Genomic DNA, 22,698 nt, shown 5'->3' with positions numbered 1-22,698 from the left:
GTCTTGAAAGGGATCCGAAATATCTGTTCTGATTCCACAGACATAAGGCTAGCAAAGAGATCCACGAAATACAGATGTAACTCTGTGAGATGAATTTACAGAACCCTAAGCAGTTTCTCAGAAAGCTTCTTTCCAGATTTCTTCTGAGGATATTTCCATTTTCACCATAGCCATCTAAGGACTTCCAAATATTACTTTGCCAATTCCACAAGAACTGTCTTAGCGAAAGGCTTCTTGAGGGGAAAGCTGTAACTCTGTGAGTTGATTTCACAGAACACAAAGAAGTTTCTCAGAAAGCTTCTTTCTCTTTGTTATCGGAGGATATTTCCTTTGGCCCTGTACCTTCAAAGGGATCCGAAATATCTGTTCTCAGATTCCACAGAAATAAGGCTAACAAAGAGATCCACGAAATACAGATGTAAATCTGTGAGATGAATTAACAGAACACTAAGCAGTTTCTCAGAAAGCTTCTTTCCAGATTTCATCTGAGGATATTTCCTTTTTCACCATAGCCCTCTAGGGGCTTTCAAATACCACTTTGCCAATTCCACAAGAACTGTCTTAGCGAAAGACTTCTTTAGCGGAAAGCTGTAACTCCTTGTGATGATTTCTCAGAACAGAAAGAAGTTTCTCAGAAAGCTTCTTTCTCTTTGTTATCGGAGGATATTTCTTTTGGCCCTATAGTCTTCCAAGCGATCCGAAATATCTGTTCTCATATTCCACAGAAATAAGGCTAGCAAAGAGATCCACGAAATACAGATATAACTCTGTGAGATGAATTAACAGAACACTAAGCAGTTTCTCAGAAAGCTTCTTTCCAGATTTCATCTGAGGATATTTCCTTTTTCACCATAGCCCTCTAGGGGCTTCCAAATATCACCTTGCCAATTCCACAAGAACTGTCTTAGCGAAAGGCTTCCTCACGGGAAAGCTGTAACGCTGTGAAATGATTTCACAGAACACAAAGAAGTTTCTCAGAAAGCTCCTTTCTCTTTGTTATCGCAGGATATTTCCTTTGGCCCTATATCGTTAAAGGGATCCGAAATATCTGTTCTCAGATTCCACAGAAATAAGGCTAGCAAAGAGATCCACGAAATACAGATGTAACTCTGTGAGAAGAATTAACAGAACACTAAGCAGTTTCTCAGAAAGCTTCTTTCCAGATTTCATCGGAGGATATTTCCTTTTCACCATAGCCCGCTATGGGCTTCCAAATATCACTTTGCCAATTCCACAAGAACTGTCTTAGCGAAAGGCTCCTTGAGGGGAAAGCTGTAACTCTGTGAGATGATTTCCCAGAACACAAAGAAGTTTCTCAGAAAGCTTCTTTCTCTTTGTTATCGGAGGATATTTCCTTTGGCCCTGTAGTCTTCAAAGTGATCCGAAATATCTCTTCTCAGATTCCACAGAAATAAGGCTAACACTGAGATCCACGAAATACAGATGTAACTCTGTGAAATGAATTAACAGAAAACTAACTAGTTTCTCAGAAAGCTTCTTTCCAGATTTCATCTGAGGATATTTCCTTTTTCACCATAGCCCTCTAGGGGCTTCCAAATATCACTTTGCCAATTCCACAAGAACTGTCTTAGCGAAAGGCTTCTTGAGGGGAAAGCTGTAACTCTGTGAGATGATTTCACAGAACACAAAGAAGTTTCTCAGAAAGCTTCTTTCTCTTTGTTATCGGAGGATATTTCCTTTGGCCCTGTAGTCTTCAAAGGGATCCGAAATATCTGTTCTCAGATTCCCCAGAAATAAGGCTAGCAAAGAGATCCACGAAATACAGATTTAACTGTGTGAGATGAATTAACAGAACACTAAGCAGTTTCTCAGAAAGCGTCTTTCCAGATTTCATCTGAGGATATTTCCTTTTTCACCATAGCCCTCTAGGGGCTTTCAAATACCACTTTGCCAATTCCACAAGAACTGTCTTAGCGAAAGACTTCTTTAGCGGAAAGCTGTAACTCCTTGTGATGATTTCTCAGAACAGAAAGAAGTTTCTCAGAAAGCTTCTTTCTCTTTGTTATCGGAGGATATTTTTTTTGGCCCCATAGTCTTCCAGGGATCCGAAATATCTGTTCTCATATTCCACAGAAATAAGGCTAGCAAAGAGATCCACGAAATACAAATGTAACTCTGTGAGAAGAATTAACAGAACACTAAGCAGTTTCTCAGAAAGCTTCTTTCCAAATTTCATCGGAGGATATTTCCTTTTTCACCATAGCCCTCTAAGGGCTTCCAAATATAACTTTGCCAATTCCACCAGAGCTGTCTTAGCGAAAGGCTTCTTGAAAGGGAAAGCTGTAACTCTGTGAGATGATTTCGCAGAACACAAAGAAGTTTCTCAGAAAGCTTCTTTCTCTTTGTTATCGGAGGATATTTCCTTTGGCCCTATAGTCTTCAATGGGATCCGAAATATCTGTTCTCAGATTCCACAGAAATAAGGCTAGCAAAGAGATCCACGAAATACAGATGTAACTCTGTGAGATGAATTAACAGAACTCTAAGCAGTTTCTTAGAAAGCTTCTTTCCAGATTTCATCTGAGGATATTTCCTTTTCACCATAGCCCGCTATGGGCTTCCAAATATCACTTTGCCAATTCCACAAGAACTGTCTTAGCGAAAGGCTCCTTGAGGGGAAAGCTGTAACTCTGTGAGATGATTTCCCAGAACACAAAGAAGTTTCTCAGAAAGCTTCTTTCTCTTTGTTATCGGAGGATATTTCCTTTGGCCCTATAGTCTTCAAAGGGATCCGAAATATCTGTTCTCAGATTCCACAGAAATAAGGCTAGCAAAGAGATCCAGGAAATACAGATGTAACCCTGCGAAATGAATTAACAGAACACTAAGCAGTTTCTCTGAAATCTTCTTTCCAGATTTCATCGCAGGATATTTCCTTTTTCACCATAGCCCTCTATGGGCTTCCAAATATCACTTTCCCAATTCCACAAGAGTTGTCTTAGCGAAAGGCTTCTTGAGGGGAAAGCTGTAACTCTTTGAGATGATTTCACAGAACACAAAGAGGTTTCTCAGAAAGCTTCTTTCTCTTTGTTATCGGAGGATATTTCCTTTGGCCCTATATTCTTCAAAGGAATCCGATATATCTGTTCTGATTCCACAGAAATAAGGCTAGCAAACGGATCCACGAAATACAGATGTAACTCTGTGAGATGAATTAACAGAACTATAAGCAGTTTCTCAGAAAGCTTCTTTCCAGATTTCATCTGAGGATATTTCCTTTTTCACCATAGCCCTCTAAGGGCTTCCAAATATCACTTTGCCAATTCCACAAGAACTGTCTTAGCGAAAGGCTTCTTGAGGGGAAAGCTGTAACTGTGTGAGATGATTTCACAGAACACAAAGAAGTTTCTCAGAAAGCTTCTTTCTCTTTGTTATCGGAGGATATTTCCTTTGGCCCTATAGTCTTCAAAGGGTTCCGAAATATCTGTTCTCAGATTCCACAGAAATAAGGCTAGCAAAGAGATCCACGAAATACAGATGTAACTCTGTGAGATGAATTAACAGAACACTAAGCAGTTTCTCAGAAAGCTTCTTTCCAGATTTCATTTGAGGATATTTCTTTTTTCACCATAGCCCTCTATGGGCTTCCCAATATCACCTTGCCAATTCCACAAAAACTGCCTTATCGAAGGGCTTCTTGAGGGGAAAGCTGAAACTCTGTGGGATGATTTCACAGAACACAAAGTGGTTTCCCAAAAAGCTTCTTTCTCTTTGTTATCGGAGGGTATTTCCTTTGGCCCTCTGGTCTTCAAAGGGAACCGAAATATCTGTTCTCAGATTCCACAGAAATAAGGCTAGCAAAGACATCCACTTAATACAGATGTAACTCTGTGAGATGAATTAACAGAACATTAAGCAGTTTCTCAGAAAGCTTCTTTCCAGATTTCATCTGAGGATATTTCCTTTTTCACCATAGTCCTCTATGGGCTACCAAATATCACTTTGCCAATTCCACAAGAACTGTCTTAACGAAAGGCTTCTTCTACGGAAAGCTGTAACTCTGTGAGATGATTTCACAGAAAACAAAGAAGTTTCTCAGAAAGCTTCTTTCTCTTTGTTATCGGAGGATATTTCCTTTGGCCCTATGGTCTTCAAAGGGATCCGAAATATGTGTTCTCAGATTCCACAGAAATAAGGCTAGCAAAGAGATCCACGAAATACAGATGTAACTCTGTGAGATGAATTAACAGAACTCTAAGCAGTTTCTCAGAAAGCTTCTTTCCAGATTTCATCTGAGGATATTTCCTTTTTCACCATAGCCCTGTATGGGCTTCCAAATATCACTTTTCCAATTCCACAAGAACTATCTTAGCGAAAGGCTTCTTGAGGGAAAAGCTGTAACTCTGTGAGATGATTTCACAGAACACAAAGAAGTTTCTCAGAAAGCTTCTTTCTCTTTGTTATCGGAGGATATTTCCTTTGGCCCTATATTCTTCAAAGGGATCCGAAATATCTGTTCTGATTCCACAGAAATAAGGCTAGCGAAGAGATCCACGAAATACAGATGTAACTCTGTGAGATGAATTAACAAAACACTAAGTAGTTTCTCAGAAAGCTTCTTTCCAGATTTCATCTGAGGATATTTCCTTTTTCACCATAGTCCTCTATGGGCTTCCAAATATCACTTTGCCAATTCCACAAGAACTGTCTTAACGAAAGGCTTCTTATAGGGAAAGCTGTAACTCTGTGAGATGATTTCACAGAACACAAAGAAGTTTCTCAGAAAGCTTCTTTCTCTTTGTTATCGGAGGATATTTCCTTTGGCCCTATAGCCTTCAAAGGGATCCGAAATATCTGTTCTTACATTCCACAGAAATAAGGGTAGCAAAGAGATCTACGAAATACAGATGTAACTCTGTGAGATGAATTAACAGAAAACTAAGCAGTTTCTCAGAAAGCTTCTTTCCAGATTTCATCTGAGGATATTTCCTTTTTCACCATAGCCCTCTATGGGCTTCCCAATATCACTATGCCAATCTCACAAGACCTGCCTTATCGAAAGGCTTCTTGAGGGGAAGGCTGAAACTCTGTGAGATGATTTCACAGAACACAAAGTGGTTTCTCAGAAAGCTTCTTTCTCTTTGTTATCGGAGGATATTTCCTTTGGCCCTCTGGTCTTCAATGGGAACCGAAATATCTGTTCTCAGATTCCACAGAAATAAGGCTAGCAAAGAGATCCACGAAATACAGATGTAACTCTGTGAGATGAATTAACAGAACATTAAGCAGTTTCTCAGAAAGCTTCTTTCCAGATTTCATCTGAGGATATTTCCTTTTTCACCATAGCCCTCTAGGGGCTTCCACATATCACCTTGCCAATTCCACAAGAACTGTCTTAGCGAAAGTCTTCTTTAGGGGAAAGCTGTAACTCTGTGAGATGATTTCACAGAACACAAAGAAGTTTCTCAGAAAGCTTCTTTGTCTTTGTTATCGGAGGATATTTCCTTTGGCCCTATAGTCTTCAAGGGATCCGAAATATCTGTTCTCACATTCCACAGAAATAAGGCTAGCAAAGAGATCTACGAAATACAAACGTAACTCTGTGAGATGAATTAACAGAACACTAAGCAGTTTCTCAGAAAGCTTCTTTCCAGATTGCATCTGAGCATATTTCCTTTTTCAACATAGCCCTCTATGTGCTTCCAAATATCACTTTGACAATTCCACAAGAACTGTCTTAGCGAAGGGCTTCTTGAGGGAAAGCTGTAACTCTGTGAGATGATTTCACAGAACACAAAGAAGTTTCTCAGAAAGCTTCTTTCTCTTTGTTATCGGAGGATATTTCCTTTGGCCCTATAGTCTTCAAAGGGATCCGAAATATCTGTTCTGATTCCACAGAAATAAGGCTAGCAAAGAGATCCACGAAATACAGATGTAACTCTGCGAGATGAATTAACAGAACACTAAGCAGTTTCTCAGCAATCTTCTTTCCAAATTTCATCGGAGGATATTTCCTTTTTCACCATAGCCTTCTATGGGTTTCCAAATATCACTTTCCCAATTCCACAAGAGCTGTCTTAGCGAAAGGCTTCTTGAGGGGAAAGCTGTAACTCTTTGAGATGATTTCACAGAACTCAAGGAGGTTTCTCAGAAATCTTCTTTCTCTTTGTTATCGGAGGATATTTCCTTTGGCCCTTTAGTCTTCAAAGGGATCCGAAATATCTGTTCTGATTCCACAGAAATAAGGCTAGCAAAGAGATCCACGAAATACAGATGTGACTCTGTGAGATGAATTAACAGATCTCTAAGCAGTTTCTCAGAAAGCTTCTTTCCAGATTTCATCTGATTATATTTCCTTATTCACCATAGCCCTCTAAGGGCTACCAAATATCCTTTGTCAATTCCACAAGAACTGTCTTAGCGAAAGTCTTCTTGAGGGGAAAGCTGTAACTCTGTGAGATGATTTCACAGAACACGAAGAAGTTTCTCAGAAAGCTTCTTTCTCTTTTTATCGGTGGATATTTCCTTTGGCCCTGTACTCTACACAGGGATCCGAAATATCTGTTCTGATTCCACAAAAATAAGGCTAGCAAAGAGATCCAGGAAATACAGATGTAACTCTGTGAGATGAATTAACAGAACACTAAGCAGTTTCTCAGTAAGCTTCTTTCCAGATTTGGTCTGAGGATATTTCCTTTTTCACCATAGCCCTATATGGGCTTCCAAATATCACTTTGCCAATTCCACAAGAACTGTCTTAGCGAAAGGCTTCTTGAGGGGAAAGCTGTAACTCTGTGAGATGATTTCACAGAACACAAAGAAGTTTCTCAGAAAGCTTCTTTCTCTTTGTTATCGGAGGATATTTCCTTTGGCCCTATAGTCTTCAAAGGGATCCGAAATATCTGTTCTCAGATTCCACAGAAATAAGGCTAGCAAAGAGATCCACGAAATACAGATGTAACTCTGTTAGGTGAATTAACAGAACACTAAGCAGTTTCTCAGAAAACTTCTTTCCAGTTTTCATCTGAGGATATTTCCTTTTTCACCATAGCCCGCTATGGGATTCCAAAAATCACTTTGCCAATTCCACAAGAACTGTCTTAGAGAAGGGCTTCTTGAGGGAAAGCTGTAACTCTGTGAGATGATTTCACAGAAATCAAAGAAGTTTCTCAGAAAGCTTCTTTCTCTTTGTTATCGCAGGATATTTCCTTTGGCCCTATATCGTCAAAGGGATCCGAAATATCTGTTCTCAGATTCCACAGAAATAAGGCTAGCAAAGAGATCCACGAAATACAGATGTAACTCTGTGAGAAGAATTACCAGAACACTAAGCAGTTTCTCAGAAAGCTTCTTTCCAAATTTCATCGGAGGATATTTCCCTTTTCACCATAGCCCTCTAAGGGCTTCCAAATATAACTTTGACAATTCCACCAGAGCTGTCTTAGCGAAAGGCTTCTGGAAAGGGAAAGCTGTAACTCTGTGAGATGATTTCACAGAACACAAAGAAGTTTCTTAGAAAGCTTCTTTCTCTTTGTTATCGGAGGATATTTCCTTTGGCCCTATAGTCTTCAAAGGGATCCGAAATATCTGTTCTCAGATTCCACAGAAATAAGGCTAGCAAAGAGATCCACGAAATACAGATGTAACTCTGCGAGATGAATTAACAGAACACTAAGCAGTTTCTCAGAAAGCTTCTTTCCAGATTTCATCTAAGGATATTTCCTTTTTCATCATAGCCCTGTATGGGCTTCCAAATATCACTTTGCCAATTCCTCAAGAACTGTCTTAGCGAAAGAGTTCTTCAGGGGAAAGCTGTATCTCTGTGAGATGATTTCACAGAACACAAAGAAGTTTCTCAGAAAGCTTCTTTCTCTTTGTTATCGGAGGATATTTCCTTTGGCCCTGTAGTCTTAAAAGTGATCCGAAATATCTCTTCTCAGATTCCACAGAAATAAGGCTAACAAAGAGATCCACGAAATACAGATGTAACTCTGTGAAATGAATTAACAGAACACTAAGTAGTTTGTCAGAAAGCTTGTTTCCAGATTTCATCTGAGGATATTTCCTTTTTCACCATAGCCCTCTAGGGGCTTCCAAATATCACTTTGCCAATTCCACAAGAACTGTCTTAGCGAAAGGCTTCTTGAGGGGAAAGCTGTAACTCTGTGAGATGATTTCACAGAACACAAAGAAGTTTCTCAGAAAGCTTCTTTCTCTTTGTTATCGGAGGATATTTCCTTTGGCCCTATAGTCTTCAAAGGGATCCGAAATATCTGTTCTCAGATTCCCCAGAAATAAGGCTAGCAAAGAGATCCACGAAATACAGATTTAACTGTGTGAGATGAATTAACAGAACACTAAGCAGTTTCTCAGAAAGCGTCTTTCCAGATTTCATCTGAGGATATTTCCTTTTTCACCATAGCCCTCTAGGGGCTTTCAAATACCACTTTGCCAATTCCACAAGAACTGTCTTAGCGAAAGACTTCTTTAGCGGAAAGCTGTAACTCCTTGTGATGATTTCTCAGAACAGAAAGAAGTTTCTCAGAAAGCTTCTTTCTCTTTGTTATCGGAGGATATTTCTTTTGGCCCTATAGTCTTCCAAGCGATCCGAAATATCTGTTCTCATATTCCACAGAAATAAGGCTAGCAAAGAGATCCACGAAATACAGATGTAACTCTGTGAGATGAATTAACAGAACACTAAGCAGTTTCTCAGAAAGCTTCTTTCCAGATTTCATCTGAGGATATTTCCTTTTTCACCATAGCCCTCTAGGGGCTTCCAAATATCACCTTGCAATTCCACAAGAACTGTCTTAGCGAAAGGCTTCCTCACGGGAAAGCTGTAACTCTGTGAGATGATTTCACAGAACACAAAGAAGTTTCTCAGAAAGCTCCTTTCTCTTTGTTATCGCAGGATATTTCCTTTGGCCCTATATCGTCAAAGGGATCCGAAATATCTGTTCTCAGATTCCACAGAAATAAGGCTAGCAAAGAGATCCACGAAATACAGATGTAACTCTGTGAGAAGAATTAACAGAAAACTAAGCAGTTTCTCAGAAAGCTTCTTTCCAGATTTCATCGGAGGATATTTCCTTTTCACCATAGCCCGCTATGGGCTTCCAAATATCACTTTGCCAATTCCACAAGAACTGTCTTAGCGAAAGGCTCCTTGAGGGGAAAGCTGTAACTCTGTGAGATGATTTCCCAGAACACAAAGAAGTTTCTCAGAAAGCTTCTTTCTCTTTGTTATCGGAGGATATTTCCTTTGGCCCTGTAGTCTTCAAAGGGTTCCGAAATATCTGTTCTCAGATTCCACAGAAATAAGGCTAGCAAAGAGATCCACGAAATACAGATGTAACTCTGTGAGATGAATTAACAGAACACTAAGCAGTTTCTCAGAAAGCTTCTTTCCAGATTTCATTTGAGGATATTTCTTTTTTCACCATAGCCCTCTATGGGCTTCCCAATATCACCTTGCCAATTCCACAAAAACTGCCTTATCGAAAGGCTTCTTGAGGGGAAAGCTGAAACTCTGTGGGATGATTTCACAGAACACAAAGTGGTTTCCCAGAAAGCTTCTTTCTCTTTGTTATCGGAGGGTATTTCCTTTGTCCCTCTGGTCTTCAAAGGGAACCGAAATATCTGTTCTCAGATTCCACAGAAATAAGGCTAGCAAAGACATCCACTTAATACAGATGTAACTCTGTGAGTTGAATTAACAGAACATTAAGCAGTTTCTCAGAAAGCTTCTTTCCAGATTTCATCTGAGGATATTTCCTTTTTCACCATAGTCCTCTATGGGCTACCAAATATCACTTTGCCAATTCCACAAGAACTGTCTTAACGAAAGGCTTCTTCTACGGAAAGCTGTAACTCTGTGAGATGATTTCACAGAAAACAAAGAAGTTTCTCAGAAAGCTTCTTTCTCTTTGTTATCGGAGGATATTTCCTTTGGCCCTATGGTCTTCAAAGGGATCCGAAATATGTGTTCTCAGATTCCACAGAAATAAGGCTAGCAAAGAGATCCACGAAATACAGATGTAACTCTGTGAGATGAATTAACAGAACTCTAAGCAGTTTCTCAGAAAGCTTCTTTCCAGATTTCATCTGAGGATATTTCCTTTTTCACCATAGCCCTGTATGGGCTTCCAAATATCACTTTTCCAATTCCACAAGAACTGTCTTAGCGAAAGGCTTCTTGAGGGAAAAGCTGTAACTCTGTGAGATGATTTCACAGAACACAAAGAAGTTTCTCAGAAAGCTTCTTTCTCTTTGTTATCGGAGGATATTTCCTTTGGCCCTATAGTCTTCAAAGGGATCCGAAATATCTGTTCTGATTCCACAGAAATAAGGCTAGCAAAGAGATCCACGAAATACAGATGTAACTCTGTGAGATGAATTAACAAAACACTAAGCAGTTTCTCAGAAAGCTTCTTTCCAGATTTCATCTGAGGATATTTCCTTTTTCACCATAGCCCTCTAGGGGTTTCCAAATATCACTTTGCCAATTCCACAAGAACTGTCTTAGCGAAAGGCTTCTTGAGGGGATAGCTGTAACTATGTGAGATGATTTCACAGAACACAAAGAAGTTTCTCAGAAAGCTTCTTTCTCTTTGTTATCGGAGGATATTTCCTTTGGCCCTATAGTCTAAAAAGGGATCCGAAATATCTGATCTCAGATTCCACAGAAATAAGGCTAGCAGAGAGATCCACGAAATACAGATGTAACTCTGTGAGATGAATTAACAGAACACTAAGTAGTTTCTCAGAAAGCTTCTTTCCAGATTTCATCTGAGGATATTTCCTTTTTCACCATAGTCCTCTATGGGCTTCCAAATATCACTTTGCCAATTCCACAAGAACTGTCTTAACGAAAGGCTTCTTATAGGGAAAGCTGTAACTCTGTGAGATGATTTCACAGAACACAAAGAAGTTTCTCAGAAAGCTTCTTTCTCTTTGTTATCGGTGGATATTTCCTTTGGCCCTATAGTCTTCAAAGGGATCCGAAATATCTGTTCTCAGATTCCCCAGAAATAAGGCTAGCAAAGAGATCCACGAAATACAGATTTAACTGTGTGAGATGAATTAACAGAACACTAAGCAGTTTCTCAGAAAGCGTCTTTCCAGATTTCATCTGAGGATATTTCCTTTTTCACCATAGCCCTCTAGGGGCTTTCAAATACCACTTTGCCAATTCCACAAGAACTGTCTTAGCGAAGGGCTTCTTGAGGGGAAAGCTGTAAATCTGTGAGATGATTTCACAGAACACAAAGAAGTTTCTCAGAAAACTTCTTTCTCTTTGTTATCGGAGGATATTTCCTTTGGCCCTATAGTCTTCAAAGGGATCCGAAATATCTGTTCTCAGATTCCACAGAAATAAGGCTAGCAAAGAGATCCACGAAATACACATGTAACTCTGTGAGATGAATTAACAGAACACTAAGCAGTTTCTCAGAAAGCTTCTTTCCTGATTTCAATGGAGGATATTTCCTTTTTCACCGTAAGCCTCTATGGGCTTCCAAATATCACCTTGCCAATTCCACAAGAACTGTCTTAGCGAAACGCTTCTTGAGGGGAAAGCTGTAACTCTGTGAGATGATTTCACAGAACACAAAGAAGTTTCTCAGAAAGCTTCTTTCTCTTTGTTATCGGAGGATATTTCCTTTGGCCTTGTAGTCTTCAAACGGATCCGAAATATCTGTTCTCAGATTCCACAGAAATAAGGCTAGCAAAGAGATCCACGAAATACAGATGTAACTTTGTGAGATGAATTAACAGAACACTAAGCAGTTTCTCAGAAAGCTTCTTTCCAGATTTCATCGGAGGATATTTCCTTTTTCACCATAGCCCTGTAAGGGCTTCCAAATAACACTTTGCCAATTCCACAAGAACCGTCTTAGCGAAAGGTTTCTTGAGGAGAAAGCTGTAACTCTGTGAGATGATTTCACAGAACACAAAGAAGTTTCTCAGAAAGCTTCTTTCTCTTTGTTATCGGAGGATATTTCCTTTGGCCCTATAGTCTTCAAAGGGATCCGAAATATCTGTTCTGATTCCACAGAAATAAGGCTAGCAAAGAGATCCACGAAATACAGATGTAACTCTGTGAGATGAATTAACAGAACACTAAGTACTTTCTCAGAAAGCTTCTTTCCAGATTTCATCTGAGGATATTTCCTTTTTCACCATAGCCCTCTAGGGACTTCCAAATATCACTTTGCCAATTCCACAAGAACTGTCTTAGCGAAAGGCTTCTTGAGGGGAAAGCTGTAACTCCGTGAGATGATTTCACAGAACACAAAGAAGTTTCTCAGAAAGCTTCTTTCTCTTTGTTATCGGAGGATATTTCCTTTGGCCCTATAGTCTTCAAAGGGATCCGAAATATCTGTTCTCAGACTCCACAGAAATAAGGCTGGCAAAGACATCCACGAAATACAGATGTAACTCTGTGAGATGAATTAACAGAACGCTAAGTAGTTTCTCAGAAAGCTTCTCTCCAGATTTCATCTGAGGATATTTCCTTTTTCACCATAGTCCTCTAAGGGCTACCAAATATCACTTTGCCAATTCCACAAGAACTGTCTTAGCGAAGGGCTTCTTGAGGGAAAGCTGTAACTCTGTGAGATGATTTCAGAGAACACAAAGAAGTTTCTCAGAAAGCTTCTTTCTCTTTGTTATCGGAGCATATTTCCTTTGGCCCTATAGTCTTCAAAGGGATCCGAAATATCTGTTCTCAGATTCCCCAGAAATAAGGCTAGCAAAGAGATCCACGAAATACAGATTTAACTGTGTGAGATGAATTAACAGAACACTAAGCAGTTTCTCAGAAAGCGTCTTTCCAGATTTCATCTGAGGATATTTCCTTTTTCACCATAGCCCTCTAGGGGCTTTCAAATACCACTTTGCCAATTCCACAAGAACTGTCTTAGCGAAAGACTTCTTTAGCGGAAAGCTGTAACTCCTTGTGATGATTTCTCAGAACAGAAAGAAGTTTCTCAGAAAGCTTCTTTCTCTTTGTTATCGGAGGATATTTCTTTTGGCCCTATAGTCTTCCAAGCGATCCGAAATATCGGTTCTCATATTCCACAGAAATAAGGCTAGCAAAGAGATCCACGAAATACAGATGTAACTCTGTGAGATGAATTAACAGAACACTAAGCAGTTTCTCAGAAAGCTTCTTTCCAGATTTCATCTGAGGATATTTCCTTTTTCACCATAGCCCTCTAGGGGCTTCCAAATATCACCTTGCCAATTCCACAAGAACTGTCTTAGCGAAAGGCTTTCTCACGGGAAAGCTGTAACTCTGTGAGATGATTTCACAGAACACAAAGAAGTTTCTCGGAAAGCTCCTTTCTCTTTGTTATCGCAGGATATTTCCTTTGGCCCTATATCGTCAAAGGGATCCGAAATATCTGTTCTCAGATTCCACAGAAATAAGGCTAGCAAAGAGATCCACGAAATACAGATGTAACTCTGTGAGAAGAATTAACAGAACACTAAGCAGTTTCTCAGAAAGCTTCTTTCCAGATTTCATCGGAGGATATTTCCTTTTCACCATAGCCCGCTATGGGCTTCCAAATATCACTTTGCCAATTCCACAAGAACTGTCTTAGCGAAAGGCTCCTTGAGGGGAAAGCTGTAACTCTGTGAGATGATTTCCCAGAACACAAAGAAGTTTCTCAGAAAGCTTCTTTCTCTTTGTTATCGGAGGATATTTCCTTTGGCCCTGTAGTCTTCAAAGTGATCCGAAATATCTCTTCTCAGATTCCACAGAAATAAGGCTAACACTGAGATCCACGAAATACAGATGTAACTCTCTGAAATGAATTAACAGAACACTAAGTAGTTTCTCAGAAAGCTTCTTTCCAGATTTCATCTGAGGATATTTCCTTTTTCACCATAGCCCTCTAGGGGCTTCCAAATATCACTTTGCCAATTCCACAAGAACTGTCTTAGCGAAAGGCTTCTTGAGGGGAAAGCTGTAACTCTGTGAGATGATTTCACAGAACACAAAGAAGTTTCTCAGAAAGCTTCTTTCTCTTTGTTATCGGAGGATATTTCCTTTGGCCCTGTAGTCTTCAAAGGGATCCGAAATATCTGTTCTCAGATTCCCCAGAAATAAGGCTAGCAAAGAGATCCACGAAATACAGATTTAACTGTGTGAGATGAATTAACAGAACACTAAGCAGTTTCTCAGAAAGCGTCTTTCCAGATTTCATCTGAGGATATTTCCTTTTTCACCATAGCCCTCTAGGGGCTTTCAAATACCACTTTGCCAATTCCACAAGAACTGTCTTAGCGAAAGTCTTCTTTAGCGGAAAGCTGTAACTCCTTGTGATGATTTCTCAGAACAGAAAGAAGTTTCTCAGAAAGCTTCTTTCTCTTTGTTATCGGAGGATATTTCTTTTGTCCCTATAGTCTTCCAGGGATCCGAAATATCTGTTCTCATATTCCACAGAAATAAGGCTAGCAAAGAGATCCACGAAATACAGATGTAACTCTGTGAGAAGAATTAACAGAACACTAAGCAGTTTCTCAGAAAGCTTCTTTCCAAATTTCATCGGAGGATATTTCCTTTTTCACCATAGCCCTCTAAGGGCTTCCAAATATAACTTTGCCAATTCCACCAGAGCTGTCTTAGCGAAAGGCTTCTTGAAAGGGAAAACTGTAACTCTGTGAGATGATTTCGCAGAACACAAAGAAGTTTCTCAGAAAGCTTCTTTCTCTTTGTTATCGGAGGATATTTCCTTTGGCCCTATAGTCTTCAAAGGGATCCGAAATATCTGTTCTCATATTCCACAGAAATAAGGCTAGCAAAGAGATCCACGAAATACAGATGAAACTCTGTGAGATGAATTAACAGAACACTAAGCAGTTTCTCTGAAATCTTCTTTCCAGATTTCATCGGAGGATATTTCCTTTTTCACCATAGCCCTCTATGGGCTTCCAAATATCACTTTCCCAATTCCACAAGAGCTGTCTTAGCGAAAGGCTTCTTGAGGGGAAAGCTGTAACTCTTTGAGATGATTTCACAGAACACAAAGAAGTTTCTCAGAAAGCTTCTTTCTCTTTGTTATCGGAGGATATTTCCTTTGGCCCTATATTCTTCAAAGGAATCCGATATATCTCTTCTGATTCCACAGAAATAAGGCTAGCAAACGGATCCACGAAATACAGATGTAACTCTGTGAGATGAATTAACAGAACACTAAGCAGTTTCTCAGAAAGCTTCTTTCCAGATTTCATCTGAGGATATTTCCTTTTTCACCATAGCCCTCTAAGGGCTTCCAAATATCACTTTGCCGATTCCACAAGAGCTGTCTTAGCGAAAGGCTTCTTGAGGGGAAAGCTGTAACTCTGTGAGATGATTTCACAGAACACAAAGAAGTTTCTCAGAAGGCTTCTTTCTCTTTGTTATCGGAGGATATTTCCTTTTGCCCTATATCTTCAAAGGGATCCGAAATATCTGTTCTCAGATTCCACAGAAATAAGGCTAGCAAAGAGATCCACGAAATACAGATGAAACTCTGTGAGATGAATTAACAGAACACTAAGCAGTTTTTCAGAAAGCTTTTTCCAGATTTCATCTGAGGATATTTCCTTTTTCACCATAGCCCTCTGGGGCTTCCAAATATCACTTTGCCAATTCCACAAGAACTGTCTTAGCGAAAGGCTTCTTGAGGGGAAAGCTGTAACTCTGTGAGATGATTTCCCAGAACACAAAGAAGTTTCTCAGAAAGCTTCTTTCTCTTTGTTATCGGAGGATATTTCCTTTGGCCCTAAAGTCTTCAAGGGATCCGAAATATCTGTTCTCACATATCACAGAAATAAGGATAGCAAAGAGATCTACGAAATACAAACGTAACTCTGTGAGATGAATTAACAGAACACTAAGCAGTTTCTCAGAAAGCGTCTTTCCAGATTTCATCTGAGGATATTTCCTTTTTCACCATAGCCCTCTAGGGGCTTTCAAATACCACTTTGCCAATTCCACAAGAACTGTCTTAGCGAAGGGCTTCTTGAGGGGAAAGCTGTAAATCTGTGAGATGATTTCACAGAACACAAAGAAGTTTCTCAGAAAACTTCTTTCTCTTTGTTATCGGAGGATATTTCCTTTGGCCCTATAGTCTTCAAAGGGATCCGAAATATCTGTTCTCAGATTCCACAGAAATAAGGCTAGCAAAGAGATCCACGAAATACACATGTAACTCTGTGAGATGAATTAACAGAACACTAAGCAGTTTCTCAGAAAGCTTCTTTCCTGATTTCAATGGAGGATATTTCCTTTTTCACCGTAAGCCTCTATGGGCTTCCAAATATCACCTTGCCAATTCCACAAGAACTGTCTTAGCGAAACGCTTCTTGAGGGGAAAGCTGTAACTCTGTGAGATGATTTCACAGAACACAAAGAAGTTTCTCAGAAAGCTTCTTTCTCTTTGTTATCGGAGGATATTTCCTTTGGCCTTGTAGTCTTCAAACGGATCCGAAATATCTGTTCTCAGATTCCACAGAAATAAGGCTAGCAAAGAGATCCACGAAATACAGATGTAACTTTGTGAGATGAATTAACAGAACACTAAGCAGTTTCTCAGAAAGCTTCTTTCCAGATTTCATCGGAGGATATTTCCTTTTTCACCATAGCCCTGTAAGGGCTTCCAAATAACACTTTGCCAATTCCACAAGAACCGTCTTAGCGAAAGGTTTCTTGAGGAGAAAGCTGTAACTCTGTGAGATGATTTCACAGAACACAAAGAAGTTTCTCAGAAAGCTTCTTTCTCTTTGTTATCGGAGGATATTTCCTTTGGCCCTATAGTCTTCAAAGGGATCCGAAATATCTGTTCTGATTCCACAGAAATAAGGCTAGCAAAGAGATCCACGAAATACAGATGTAACTCTGTGAGATGAATTAACAGAACACTAAGTACTTTCTCAGAAAGCTTCTTTCCAGATTTCATCTGAGGATATTTCCTTTTTCACCATAGCCCTCTAGGGACTTCCAAATATCACTTTGCCAATTCCACAAGAACTGTCTTAGCGAAAGGCTTCTTGAGGGGAAAGCTGTAACTCCGTGAGATGATTTCACAGAACACAAAGAAGTTTCTCAGAAAGCTTCTTTCTCTTTGTTATCGGAGGATATTTCCTTTGGCCCTATAGTCTTCAAAGGGATCCGAAATATCTGTTCTCAGACTCCACAGAAATAAGGCTGGCAAAGACATCCACGAAATACAGATGTAACTCTGTGAGATGAATTAACAGAACGCTAAGTAGTTTCTCAGAAAGCTTCTCTCCAGATTTCATCTGAGGATATTTCCTTTTTCACCATAGTCCTCTAAGGGCTACCAAATATCACTTTGCCAATTCCACAAGAACTGTCTTAGCGAAGGGCTTCTTGAGGGAAAGCTGTAACTCTGTGAGATGATTTCAGAGAACACAAAGAAGTTTCTCAGAAAGCTTCTTTCTCTTTGTTATCGGAGCATATTTCCTTTGGCCCTATAGTCTTCAAAGGGATCCAAAATATCTGTTCTCAGATTCCCCAGAAATAAGGCTAGCAAAGAGATCCACGAAATACAGATTTAACTGTGTGAGATGAATTAACAGAACACTAAGCAGTTTCTCAGAAAGCGTCTTTCCAGATTTCATCTGAGGATATTTCCTTTTTCACCATAGCCCTCTAGGGGCTTTCAAATACCACTTTGCCAATTCCACAAGAACTGTCTTAGCGAAAGACTTCTTTAGCGGAAAGCTGTAACTCCTTGTGATGATTTCTCAGAACAGAAAGAAGTTTCTCAGAAAGCTTCTTTCTCTTTGTTATCGGAGGATATTTCTTTTGGCCCTATAGTCTTCCAAGCGATCCGAAATATCGGTTCTCATATTCCACAGAAATAAGGCTAGCAAAGAGATCCACGAAATACAGATGTAACTCTGTGAGATGAATTAACAGAACACTAAGCAGTTTCTCAGAAAGCTTCTTTCCAGATTTCATCTGAGGATATTTCCTTTTTCACCATAGCCCTCTAGGGGCTTCCAAATATCACCTTGCCAATTCCACAAGAACTGTCTTAGCGAAAGGCTTTCTCACGGGAAAGCTGTAACTCTGTGAGATGATTTCACAGAACACAAAGAAGTTTCTCGGAAAGCTCCTTTCTCTTTGTTATCGCAGGATATTTCCTTTGGCCCTATATCGTCAAAGGGATCCGAAATATCTGTTCTCAGATTCCACAGAAATAAGGCTAGCAAAGAGATCCACGAAATACAGATGTAACTCTGTGAGAAGAATTAACAGAACACTAAGCAGTTTCTCAGAAAGCTTCTTTCCAGATTTCATCGGAGGATATTTCCTTTTCACCATAGCCCGCTATGGGCTTCCAAATATCACTTTGCCAATTCCACAAGAACTGTCTTAGCGAAAGGCTCCTTGAGGGGAAAGCTGTAACTCTGTGAGATGATTTCCCAGAACACAAAGAAGTTTCTCAGAAAGCTTCTTTCTCTTTGTTATCGGAGGATATTTCCTTTGGCCCTGTAGTCTTCAAAGTGATCCGAAATATCTCTTCTCAGATTCCACAGAAATAAGGCTAACACTGAGATCCACGAAATACAGATGTAACTCTCTGAAATGAATTAACAGAACACTAAGTAGTTTCTCAGAAAGCTTCTTTCCAGATTTCATCTGAGGATATTTCCTTTTTCACCATAGCCCTCTAGGGGCTTCCAAATATCACTTTGCCAATTCCACAAGAACTGTCTTAGCGAAAGGCTTCTTGAGGGGAAAGCTGTAACTCTGTGAGATGATTTCACAGAACACAAAGAAGTTTCTCAGAAAGCTTCTTTCTCTTTGTTATCGGAGGATATTTCCTTTGGCCCTGTAGTCTTCAAAGGGATCCGAAATATCTGTTCTCAGATTCCCCAGAAATAAGGCTAGCAAAGAGATCCACGAAATACAGATTTAACTGTGTGAGATGAATTAACAGAACACTAAGCAGTTTCTCAGAAAGCGTCTTTCCAGATTTCATCTGAGGATATTTCCTTTTTCACCATAGCCCTCTAGGGGCTTTCAAATACCACTTTGCCAATTCCACAAGAACTGTCTTAGCGAAAGTCTTCTTTAGCGGAAAGCTGTAACTCCTTGTGATGATTTCTCAGAACAGAAAGAAGTTTCTCAGAAAGCTTCTTTCTCTTTGTTATCGGAGGATATTTCTTTTGTCCCTATAGTCTTCCAGGGATCCGAAATATCTGTTCTCATATTCCACAGAAATAAGGCTAGCAAAGAGATCCACGAAATACAGATGTAACTCTGTGAGAAGAATTAACAGAACACTAAGCAGTTTCTCAGAAAGCTTCTTTCCAAATTTCATCGGAGGATATTTCCTTTTTCACCATAGCCCTCTAAGGGCTTCCAAATATAACTTTGCCAATTCCACCAGAGCTGTCTTAGCGAAAGGCTTCTTGAAAGGGAAAACTGTAACTCTGTGAGATGATTTCGCAGAACACAAAGAAGTTTCTCAGAAAGCTTCTTTCTCTTTGTTATCGGAGGATATTTCCTTTGGCCCTATAGTCTTCAAAGGGATCCGAAATATCTGTTCTCAGATTCCACAGAAATAAGGCTAGCAAAGAGATCCACGAAATACAGATGTAACTCTGTGAGATGAATTAACAGAACTCTAAGCAGTTTCTTAGAAAGCTTCTTTCCAGATTTCATCTGAGGATATTTCCTTTTCACCATAGCCCGCTATGGGCTTCCAAATATCACTTTGCCAATTCCACAAGAACTGTCTTAGCGAAAGGCTCCTTGAGGGGAAAGCTGTAACTCTGTGAGATGATTTCCCAGAACACAAAGAAGTTTCTCAGAAAGCTTCTTTCTCTTTGTTATCGGAGGATATTTCCTTTGGCCCTATAGTCTTCAAAGGGATCCGAAATATCTGTTCTCATATTCCACAGAAATAAGGCTAGCAAAGAGATCCACGAAATACAGATGAAACTCTGTGAGATGAATTAACAGAACACTAAGCAGTTTCTCTGAAATCTTCTTTCCAGATTTCATCGGAGGATATTTCCTTTTTCACCATAGCCCTCTATGGGCTTCCAAATATCACTTTCCCAATTCCACAAGAGCTGTCTTAGCGAAAGGCTTCTTGAGGGGAAAGCTGTAACTCTTTGAGATGATTTCACAGAACACAAAGAGGTTTCTCAGAAAGCTTCTTTCTCTTTGTTATCGGAGGATATTTCCTTTGGCCCTATATTCTTCAAAGGAATCCGATATATCTCTTCTGATTCCACAGAAATAAGGCTAGCAAACGGATCCACGAAATACAGATGTAACTCTGTGAGATGAATTAACAGAACACTAAGCAGTTTCTCAGAAAGCTTCTTTCCAGATTTCATCTGAGGATATTTCCTTTTTCACCATAGCCCTCTAAGGGCTTCCAAATATCACTTTGCCGATTCCACAAGAGCTGTCTTAGCGAAAGGCTTCTTGAGGGGAAAGCTGTAACTCTGTGAGATGATTTCACAGAACACAAAGAAGTTTCTCAGAAAGCTTCTTTCTCTTTGTTATCGGAGGATATTTCCTTTTGCCCTATATCTTCAAAGGGATCCGAAATATCTGTTCTCAGATTCCACAGAAATAAGGCTAGCAAAGAGATCCACGAAATACAGATGAAACTCTGTGAGATGAATTAACAGAACACTAAGCAGTTTTTCAGAAAGCTTTTTCCAGATTTCATCTGAGGATATTTCCTTTTTCACCATAGCCCTCTAGGGGCTTCCAAATATCACTTTGCCAATTCCACAAGAACTGTCTTAGCGAAAGGCTTCTTGAGGGGAAAGCTGTAACTCTGTGAGATGATTTCCCAGAACACAAAGAAGTTTCTCAGAAAGCTTCTTTCTCTTTGTTATCGGAGGATATTTCCTTTGGCCCTATAGTCTTCAAGGGATCCGAAATATCTGTTCTCACATATCACAGAAATAAGGATAGCAAAGAGATCTACGAAATACAAACGTAACTCTGTGAGATGAATTAACAGAACACTAAGCAGTTTCTCAGAAAGCTTCTTTCCTGATTTCATCTGAGGATATTTCCTTTTTCACCATAGCCCTCTATGGGCTTCCAAATATCACTTTGCCAATTCCACAAGAACTGTCTTAGCGAAGGGCTTCTTGAGAGAAAGCTGTAACTCTGTGAGATGATTTCACAGAACACAAAGAAGTTTCTCAAAAAGCTTCTTTCTCTTTGTTATCGGAGGATATTTCCTTTGGCCCTATATCTTCAAAGGGATCTGAAATATCTGTTCTCAGATTCCACAGAAATAAGGAGAGCAAAGAGATCCACGAAATACCGATGTAACTCTGTGAGATGAATTAACAGAACACTAAGCAGTTTCTCAGAAAGCTTCTTTCCAGATTTCATCGGAGGATATTTCCTTTTTCAACATAGACCTCTAAGGGCTCCAAAATATCACTTTGCCAATTCCACAAGAGATGTCTTAGCGAAAGGCTTCTTGAGGGGAAAGCTGTAAATCTGTGAGATGATTTCACAGAACACAAAGAAGTTTCTCAGAAAACTTCTTTCTCTTTGTTATCGGAGGATATTTCCTTTGGCCCTATAGTCTTCAAAGGGATCCGAAATATCTGTTCTCAGATTCCACAGAAATAAGGCTAGCAAAGAGATCCACGAAATACACATGTAACTCTGTGAGATGAATTAACAGAACACTAAGCAGTTTCTCAGAAAGCTTTCTCCTGATTTCAATGGAGGATATTTCCTTTTTCACCGTAAGCCTCTATGGGCTTCCAAATATCACCTTGCCAATTCCACAAGAACTGTCTTAGCGAAACACTTCTTGAGGGGAAAGCTGTAACTCTGTGAGATGATTTCACAGAACACAAAGAAGTTTCTCAGAAAGCTTCTTTCTCTTTGTTATCGGAGGATATTTCCTTTGGCCTTGTAGTCTTCAAACGGATCCGAAATATCTGTTCTCAGATTCCACAGAAATAAGGCTAGCAAAGAGATCCACGAAATACAGATGTAACTTTGTGAGATGAATTAACAGAACACTAAGCAGTTTCTCAGAAAGCTTCTTTCCAGATTTCATCGGAGGATATTTCCTTTTTCACCATAGCCCTGTAAGGGCTTCCAAATAACACTTTGCCAATTCCACAAGAACCGTCTTAGCGAAAGGTTTCTTGAGGAGAAAGCTGTAACTCTGTGAGATGATTTCACAGAACACAAAGAAGTTACTCAGAAAGCTTCTTTCTCTTTGTTATCGGAGGATATTTCCTTTGGCCCTATAGTCCTCAAAGGGATCCGAAATATCTGTTCTGATTCCACAGAAATAAGGCTAGCAAAGAGATCCACGAAATACAGATGTAACTCTGTGAGATGAATTAACAGAACACTAAGTACTTTCTCAGAAAGCTTCTTTCCAGATTTCATCTGAGGATATTTCCTTTTTCACCATAGCCCTCTAGGGACTTCCAAATATCACTTTGCCAATTCCACAAGAACTGTCTTAGCGAAAGGCTTCTTGAGGGGAAAGCTGTAACTCCGTGAGATGATTTCACAGAACACAAAGAAGTTTCTCAGAAAGCTTCTTTCTCTTTGTTATCGGAGGATATTTCCTTTGGCCCTATAGTCTTCAAAGGGATCCGAAATATCTGTTCTCAGACTCCACAGAAATAAGGCTGGCAAAGACATCCACGAAATACAGATGTAACTCTGTGAGATGAATTAACAGAACGCTAAGT

Source organism: Macaca fascicularis, chromosome 15, assembly GCF_037993035.2.
Source record: "Macaca fascicularis isolate 582-1 chromosome 15, T2T-MFA8v1.1".
Taxonomy (NCBI): domain Eukaryota; kingdom Metazoa; phylum Chordata; class Mammalia; order Primates; family Cercopithecidae; genus Macaca; species Macaca fascicularis.
The sequence above is the reverse complement of the archived record's forward strand: the minus strand, read 5'-3'. Positions refer to the sequence as shown.